The sequence below is a fragment of the Rhincodon typus genome, chromosome 36 (assembly GCF_021869965.1).
Source record: "Rhincodon typus isolate 14 chromosome 36, sRhiTyp1.1, whole genome shotgun sequence".
Classification (NCBI taxonomy): Eukaryota; Metazoa; Chordata; class Chondrichthyes; order Orectolobiformes; family Rhincodontidae; genus Rhincodon; species Rhincodon typus.
The window spans coordinates 9,939,141-9,947,917 of record NC_063367.1 but is presented as its reverse complement, the minus strand read 5'-3'; the positions used below and the strand labels follow the sequence as shown (position 1 = coordinate 9,947,917).

Sequence of the window (8,777 nt, the reverse complement as noted above, 5' to 3'; positions counted from 1 at the left end):
TGTCCCTCATGTCTTTTTAAAATCTTTCTCCTCTCACCTTAAAAATATGCCTCCTTAGTCTTGAAATCCCCCACCCTAGGGAAAAGACACCTGCCATTTTTCTTATCGATACCCCTCATGATTTTATAAATTTCTATAAGGCCACCTCTCAAAATGATGCGCAGTGGAAATTCATCCCAAGGAAGAAGACATACTGAGGAGAAGGGGTGACCATAGCTGACAAGGGACAGCGTAAAAGTAAAGGAAGAGGCATACAATGTGTCCTTTATAACAATGTTCATTTCAGTCAGCTGGTCTTTGATTCTACAGTTTTATTAGGTTCAGATTTAACCATCCCCCAGAACATTAACTCAGAGTTCTGGATTACTAGTCTACTGATGCCACTACTGTGTCATCAACTCCCTCTCTGTCCAATAGCTAAGGTACTAGCTACATGTAACCAATTGGATTCAAGCCCAACTCCAGGGAAACTTCAGGAACAGAAACAGAAATTGCTGCAGAAACTTGGCACGTCTGACAGCATCTGTGGAGAGAGAGAAGCAGAGTTAATGTTTCGGGTCTAGTGACCCTTCTTCTGACTCGATGTTAATTCTGCTTCTTTCACCATAGTTGCTGCCTGACCTACTAAGTTTCTCCAGCAATTTCTGTTTCTGTTTCAGATCTCCAGCATCTGCAGTTCTTTGTTTTAATGGAAACTTCTGGGGCTGCCCTGAATTTTGAGAGGGGTAGATGGAGGAACCTAATTGGGCAGGAGGCCAAAGTTAGTTGTCCTGTTTTGGCACCATCACTTTGATAACTTGTTATGATCTCTCTAGCTTAATTAGTTTGTACACTTTTGGATTGCTTGTTACATTGGTTAGACCCTCAGCATCCGACTCTTATAGCTAGCATGTTATTCCAGTCATTTAGTTTGTCTTCAGTTCCACATTATTTTTATTTTTTTACAATTATCTCTCTGCCTTATTTAATTGGATTGTATGATGTGGAGGTGCTGGTGTTGGACTGGGGTGGACGAGGTCAGAAATTACGACACCAGGCTATACACACTTGTGTTTTCAAATAAACCTGTTGGACTATAACCTGGTGTTGTGTGATTTTTGACCTAATTGGATTGTAGATCAACCCCTCACTTGTTATTCAGCTGTTGACACTTCACTCCACCATTTGTATGAAATTTTGATCTCTCTGGTTATAAAGCCTGTTCATTTTCTGAAGAAGGATCCAGACCTGAAACGTCAGCTTTCCTGCTCCTCTGATGCTGCATCGCCTGCTGTGTTCATCCAGCTCTACACCTTGTTATCTCTGTTCCTGGGTGCTCTCTTCACTTCAACTGAAGAAGGGGCAATGCTTCGATAGCTCGTGATTTCAAATAAACCTGTTGGACTATAACCCGGTGTAGTGTGACTTTTGACCTTGTCCACCTCAGTCCAACACTGGCACCTCCACTTCAAGTCAAAATTTTGGTACTAAATTCTCAACCTTTTAGGCAAGTTGTCTTTCCTGAGCGTCATGGTCAGCAACCACTTTTGTATTCATCAGCTGTGATCCTACTGAATGGCAGGACAGGCTTGAAGGGCCGAATAGTCTACTCCTATTCCGATCCACTTACAGGATGCTTCTTCTTTTCGATGCTGCATCTTTGGCCGTACTGCAAACTCTCATTGTAATGCTGCAGTGAGAACCTTGTATGCTCAGGGACACACCCAGCTTATGGACTGGATCAGGGTGCATCTCTGGGCATGGCTCAATTACTCCAACTCTACTTGGATGCTCACAGCATCCCCAATTTGCGTTGCTTTTTGGCACTTTGTCCCCCCTCAGCTGAGATACCAGACCCATATCTTGTCTATTTAATGCAGGCACAAAGTTTTTCATGGTTATCAGCAGGCCTCGGTCAAGTCAAAGGGGATAGCTATTCGCTCACCGGCTTCTGGAATAGCAAGTGAAGGGCAGCCTCCAATACCAGTCCAGGTCCTGGTCAGAGTCAGGGCCCTATCCTCCTAAGGGGTGAGGACCTGAATGTTTGGAGGCCTATCGACTGCCTTGACTTTTTCAGTCCTCTTGTGGGCTGTTCTCCTGGTGGAATGAGAGAGGGGCAGGTAATGCAGAGATGAAATTGGGTGGCACAGTTGTTACTGCAGGTTGGGAAGGTATTTCGAGTGAGTGAGTAGGCAGCACACAGGGCATGCAGGGTTAGAGTTTGGTGTAGGTGAGAGCGAGTGGGGAAGATGTTGCAGGCAGTGGTGAGGGTGGTAGAGCAATAGCCTTGGTGGGAGGTGGATTTAGTAGCAGTGGTTGTGTAAGGTATGGGAGAGAAAATGGTAAAACTTATCCCGGTGGACTGTTGAAGACATTCTTCCTACAGTGCTGGGCAATCCTTCAGATGGCTATGACTGCTTTAACCTGAGTGGCAACCATGGACCAGGCTGGCCATGCTCTGGTGACATTGCGTCCTCTGCTGGTGCTGGGTGAAGAGGAAGTCCCATGTTGACACCACCCATTCAACGGGAGATGAATATTTCCGCCTGTCTGCCATATCCAGGGCCAATGTCAGGAACCATGCAGGGCAACTCTGGACCGACAGCGCTTGTCTGGGTGCACGACAGGCTTTTAAAGATGACGTGTGCAAGGATGTCGATGAATTCTGGGATATCTGCTAAGTAGCAAGTTGTTGTAGATGGCGCTTAGTAAGATGAGGTATAATCAGAAGTGAGGTAATCCCATGGGGCATGGTGAGTGTTTAATGAGGTGAGTTTGGTAAGAAATGGTGAGACAATTCCTTTCAAAAACTCGTGGCAAATTGGATTTGGGAAATTGTGAAAGATTTCTTGAGGCATAAAATGAACCATGGTTTGTAATCAGATCATCCTGAGGAGCTGGAACCTTTTCACTAACCTAATTTACCATGATTACGTTAACATTTGATTTTTGGATCGTCGTGGCATGTAAAATTAAGCTTAACCTTTTTGAACAAAATACCCCAGACCACATCCATTCCCATCAAGACTGCTACATAAATACAGCTTGACTCTTTTATCTATCAGTTTGTAATCTTTTAGGTTAAGCAAGTTTGCATCTCTGATTTAATGACTGTGTCTGGCAAAGACAAAATATTGTAAACTTGCTAACAAGTGCTGGTTACCAACTATATTTGTCAGTTCTTCAGAACTGAGGAAGGGTCACTGGACCCGAAACGTTAACTCTGATATTTTTCTTCACAGATGCTGCCAGACCTGCTGAGCATTTCCAGCAAATTTGTTTTTGTTCCTGATTTACAGCATCCGCAGTTCTTTCTATATTTGTCAGTTATTCATCATTGGTGGTCTCATTAGTCTAATCTAAAGCTGGCAGTTGGTTAGCTCAGTTGGCAGGCTGGCAAGGTTGTGATGCTAACAACATGGATTCAATTCCTACACAGGCTAAGATTACAATGAAGGACTCTCCTTCTCAACCTCTCCACTTGCCTGAAATGTGATGACCCTTGGGTTAAACTGCCACTAGTCACCTCTCTCTAATGTGAAAGTTGTCCTGTGATGACCACTTTCTGCCTTTAACCTAAACTAACCAGCTGGCTTAATTTATGATGACAAAGATAATGACTCTGGATGGCAGAAATTCAAAATAAACATCAAAAATGTTGCAAATATTTTCAGTGGTGTATTTCTATGATTGGGGTTATTGTTTCACGTCGAAACTTTCCAGTATTTTCTCCCTTTGCATGTCTCTGGTTTCGAATGAAGTTCAATCTCACTTTCAACTCTTCTGATCGGTCTTCCCCTCTTTGAGAATCGGACTTACCCTTCCCTAGCCCCTCTCAAACAGACCACATCCAGTCATCACCTTCACTTTTCCGTCCACCTGTTACTGCTTGCTTTTCTCACATTTCCAACTCTGCATCTTTTTCTTATTGTTTAAAGATGCTTCTGGTTTACATAAATACAAAAGGTACTTTTCACTCAGTGCTAACCCTTTCTGCTTCTTCTGATCCTTATTGATTGATCATGTTCTCTCAGCTTTGGATCATTTTACTCATCACAGCTGAGAAGCGCAAATTATTCAGCAAGTTGCTAATTTTTGCAAAGCACTTGAATGTTTTGCATTTGTGAACAAATCTTTGGTTTGAATTTACATTGTCGACGTTTGTTACATATAATCAACATACCTCTACACAAAAGAGCAACGATCTCTATGTGGCCTTGTTAAAATATATTCAAATAAGTAGATCTGAATACTTGGTGACTCATGTCTCATGACTTGGTGACAGTCATAAACGTAGACGTGTTTGAGAAACCTGGAACCGCTGCAAGAGAAGTGAAACATTGTCAATTGCCTCAAGCAGTGTCCTGACGGAAGCACTTGTTCAATGACACTGTACTTCTGCATAAAACAGGAGGTGCCAATGAGAAGCAGTATTCCTGCAGCTCTAGTGAGTCGATATACCTCTTTCATTTTCCTTTTCAAATGTCTAAGTCTGGAAACGATGGTGATGAGATATAGGGCAACTTTAACACAAAAGAAATGCTTTGGAAAGACTAGAACTTTTTTTCCCTGGACTATAGGAGGTTGAGGGGTGACCTTATTGAGGTTTATAAAATCATGAGGGGCATAGAGAAGGTGAATGGCAGGTGTCTTTTCCCTGGAGTGGGGGTGGGTGCGCGGATGAGGTCAAAACTAGGGGACATATTTTTAAGGTGAGAGGAGAAAGATTTAGAAAGGACACGAGGGGCAACTTTTTCACCCAGGGAGTGGTTCATGTGTGGAATGAACTGCTAGAGGAAGTGGTAGATATGGGGTACAGTTAAAATGTTTAAAACCATTTGGATAAGTACATGAATAAGAAATGTTTGGAGGGATATGGGCCAGGAGCAGGCAGGTGGGACTAGTTTAGTTTGGGAACATGGTCAGTATGGACTGGTTGGACCTAAGGGTTCGTTCTATGCTCTATAACTCTATTGATTAAAGAGAAATGGAGGGTGAACCCACCAAAAACTAGATCAAAAAAGTATGTTTTCGCGAAGATTCTGAAGGGGAAGGATGGAGCTAGAGAAGAAAAATGTGTCTTTTTAATATTTGTTCCAGGAATGTGAATGTGACCAGCAAAGCCCAATTTCCTTTTGAGTCAGTGGTGGTGAGACATCTTCTAGAGCTGCTGCAGTCCACGTGGAGCAGGTACATCCATTGTGCATGTTAGGAAGGGAGAAATTTGTGATAATGAGATGTTTCCAAGTCCGGATGGCGAGTGGCGTGTAGGTCGTGGTGTTCCTTTGTACCTGCTGCCCTTGATCTTCTAGATAGCAGAAGTTGCAGATTTGATGGGTGATGCTAAAGGAGTCATGGTGAGTTTTGGCAGTCCACCTTCTAGATGGTACATAGTGTTGCTAATGTGCGGTAGAGATGGATATATTTAAGGTGGTTGACGGGGTTCCAATCAAGCAGGCTGCTTTAGTAGCTCTGTTGATGTGCAGGGCTTGTAGAATAGGTGTGACCAATATCAATGCCACTCATTTCCATGATGCAACCCCAAAAGAACTAGTGAACAAATTGAGAGAAAGGCAGCCAGATGTGTTTGTATTACTTTCATATTACCAACCTGCAACACCCAACAAGAGGCAGGAGGTGACTGCTGTTTGGTCACATCCATCAGCCCCAGCTTCCTGTACAGTTTTAATTTATTTCCTGTATAGCACTGTCAATCTAACTCCTCCTTCATGGCAAAACCCTCCCTTTTGCAAATAGAACATTTAATTCACAAGTCAAGGCAGACATCTTAAATATCTGGGACTTGTCTGACTATATTTTTTCTGGTCTGCTCTGAAACATAAGAGAGGAATTTTTGACACCGTACTATTAAATTGGCAACTTATCTCCTTTAGGATCCTGTGAGTTGTGGTAAGGGTTTGCATTGGCAATGATAGAGTTTCCCCTTGGAGAATAGGACCAGAGGGCATAATCTCGAATAAGGCATCACATACTTAAGACAGAGATGAGACACTGCTCAATGGGCAATGGATCTGTGAAATTCTTTACCACAGAGGGCTGTTGAGGCTGGGCCATTAAGTATATTTGAGGCTAAGAAAGACAGGAGTTTATTCAGGAAGGGACTTGAGGGTTATTGAGTTAACCTTGAGGGTTAAAAGCCAGGAGAGAGGAGTTCGGGATTATCAGATCAGCCATGATCTCATTGAATGGCAGAGCAGACCTGCTAAGGTGAGTGGCCTGCTTCTGCTCCTATATCTTATGGTCTTATGGGTGACGCAAGTCAGCGATGGGGTGGCCACAAATTGGCCACATGGCTTGGACACAATCATATTGATAGCATTATTACATCTTTAGGAAAGAACTTTTATTTACTTAGCATAGTTAGAGGAGATGTGATGTTGTAATCCAGAGGTCCAAGGATGTTCTCTGGTGGTCATGGGTTGAAATTCCACTACAGCAGTTGGTGAAATTTAATTCCATTAATAAATCTGGAATATAAACCTAGTCTGAAAGACAGTGGCCATGAAACTGTTACTAACTGTTGTTAAAATCCATTTGTTCAAAAAGGCCCTTTAAGGAAGGAAATCCGCCATCCTTACCTGGTCTAGCCTACATGTGATTCCAACCCACAGCACCGTGTTTGACACTTAACTGTCCTCTGAAATGGTCCAGGATGCCATTCAGTTTGAGGGCAATCAGGGATGGGCAACAAGTGCTGGACCAGCTAGCGATGCCCATGAAAGAATTAAAAATGAACTTTTCACAATTTTGAGATGCCCCTGAAAGCAGGGTAAGGAGGATAGGAGAGCGTAAAAAGTGAAAAATGACAAGAACAGAAGCAGAATGCTATAGAACTGTATATCTATAAGAGGGAAGAGTCAGCAGTTGCATTAGATTCAGACGCCATGAGAATTGATCAAGATAGTCATGCAAGCATTAATCATAAGGGAAGGCTTGGGTGCTGGGAGTAGATGGTGGGTACAGATAAGCCCTGAAGTTATCATGGATGTGGAAGTCTGTTGAAGTTAGAGAACTCAGGGGTGTCATGGTGGCTCAGTGATTAGCACTGCAGCCTCACAGCGCCAGGGACCCAGGTTTGAATCCAGCCTCGGGCAATTGTCTGTGTGGAGGTTACACATTCTCCTTGTGTCTGTGTGGGTTTCCTCTGGGTGCTCCGTTTTCCTCCTACAGTCTAAAGGTATGCAGTTTAGGTGGATTGGCCATGGAAACTGCAACAGATAGGGTGTGGGGTGTTGAGTCTGGGTGGGATGCTATTCAGTGAGTCAGTGTGGATTTGTTGGGCCGAATGACCTGTTCCACACTGTAGGGATTCTGTGATAACTTGGCACCTCACAAGAAAATAAATTGCATCCTGCTTTTGCAGTAAATGACTGACATATAGTTTATTTTGTACCAATGTGACATGTAACCATTGTGAGGCAAAAATTTATAAATATGTTGTTTCGAGGGGTAAATGGCAGAGCGTATTGGAGCTTAACTTTGAGGTCCCTCCCACACTGTGTTGGTACAAGCTTGAATAAAGATCACCTTGTTATGACCTACTCAGACTGAAGATTCGATTTGGCTAATTCCCTCCAGCACATCCAAAGAACTTGACAGGCAATTAAATCATTTTTTTTATAAATTTAACCATGGTTGTAATGCAGGAAATACAGCTGTCAATTTTCACACAGCAGGGGTTCCCATGAAAATGATCAGATTCTGTTTCACTGAGGTTAATTTGAGGATAAATATCATCAGGACACTGGGCAGAACTTCCCTGGTCTTCCTCAAACTAGTATCATGGGATCTTTTATGCATGTAAGGGCAGTCAGGGACTCTCATTCAAAAGACAGCACCTCCAACAGTAGATCAATGACCCTGGAACATCTGCATGGTATCATGGTAAATGGAGATATTACAGTAAATGGCAGAACAAACTATTTCCAAACTGGATACGGGGAGAGATGTATCAATTCTTTCAAATGCTATGCCACAGTTGTGAAATGAAGTCCTCAGAATGTCCTCCATTCAACTTTAGAGTTCAGGCAACAATCTGCTATGTTTTGCTCTAATGGAATAGAGATTACAAAGACCTTGTGCATTATTCCAAGCCAACATCACTCTATTAAATAGAATTGCCACTCAGAGATTTGAACATTCTTTGTGCAACTACAGCAGCAGAGACTGAAGTTGGTTCATTGACAAGTCAAACAGACTTCACTGTTGAAGCGTATCCCAAGGATCATTGGTGGACACATCTTGCTTTGAAGAATGGCCAGAAAAGGCAGGAACAGGATATTCCAAGGACAATAATGACCTGCAGCGAAATGTTGCCAATTCTGATTGGTTTCTTCACAAAACACTGGAAGAGAATGATATTATGACAGAGGCAAAGGTTCCTTTGGTTGGTACACAAGTTGATTAAAGTGCCAGTGATGGGCACTGTTGTATAAGAAGTCCCAGTGGAAGCAATACATTTGCATGGTTACTTCACTGAACACATTACATTTAGCAACCGGTACAAGCAGCAGACAAAAAGACCAGGGACAAAGAGATTCCTAACTCACAAGTAAGCTATCAAAAGGCAGCTATGCAGTTCTAACAGTATGCCAGGGACACACCAGAGAGACTTTTTGACCTGCACTTGTAGAGCATAGGAATATAGAGAATAGGAGCAAGAATAGGTCATTTGGCTCTTCGAGCCTGCTCCACCATTCAGTATGATCATGGTTGATCATCCAACTCAGTCTGCTCACTCTTTAATCCCTTTAGCTCTATAATATATCTATTTTTTT

At 42.7% G+C, this 8,777-nt stretch overlaps 1 long non-coding RNA gene across 1 annotated transcript in view; it reads right to left on the bottom strand.

The window, feature by feature from the left end:
- Nucleotides 1–1,005: 1,005 nt before the first annotated feature.
- LOC109938622 overlaps nucleotides 1,006–8,777 on the bottom strand; it is a 12,121-nt gene continuing 4,349 nt past the window's right edge. Inside the window, exon 3 of the long non-coding RNA XR_002261747.2 lies at nucleotides 1,006–4,300. This is a non-coding gene — a long non-coding RNA (uncharacterized LOC109938622). The remainder of the gene's footprint in view (nucleotides 4,301–8,777) is intronic.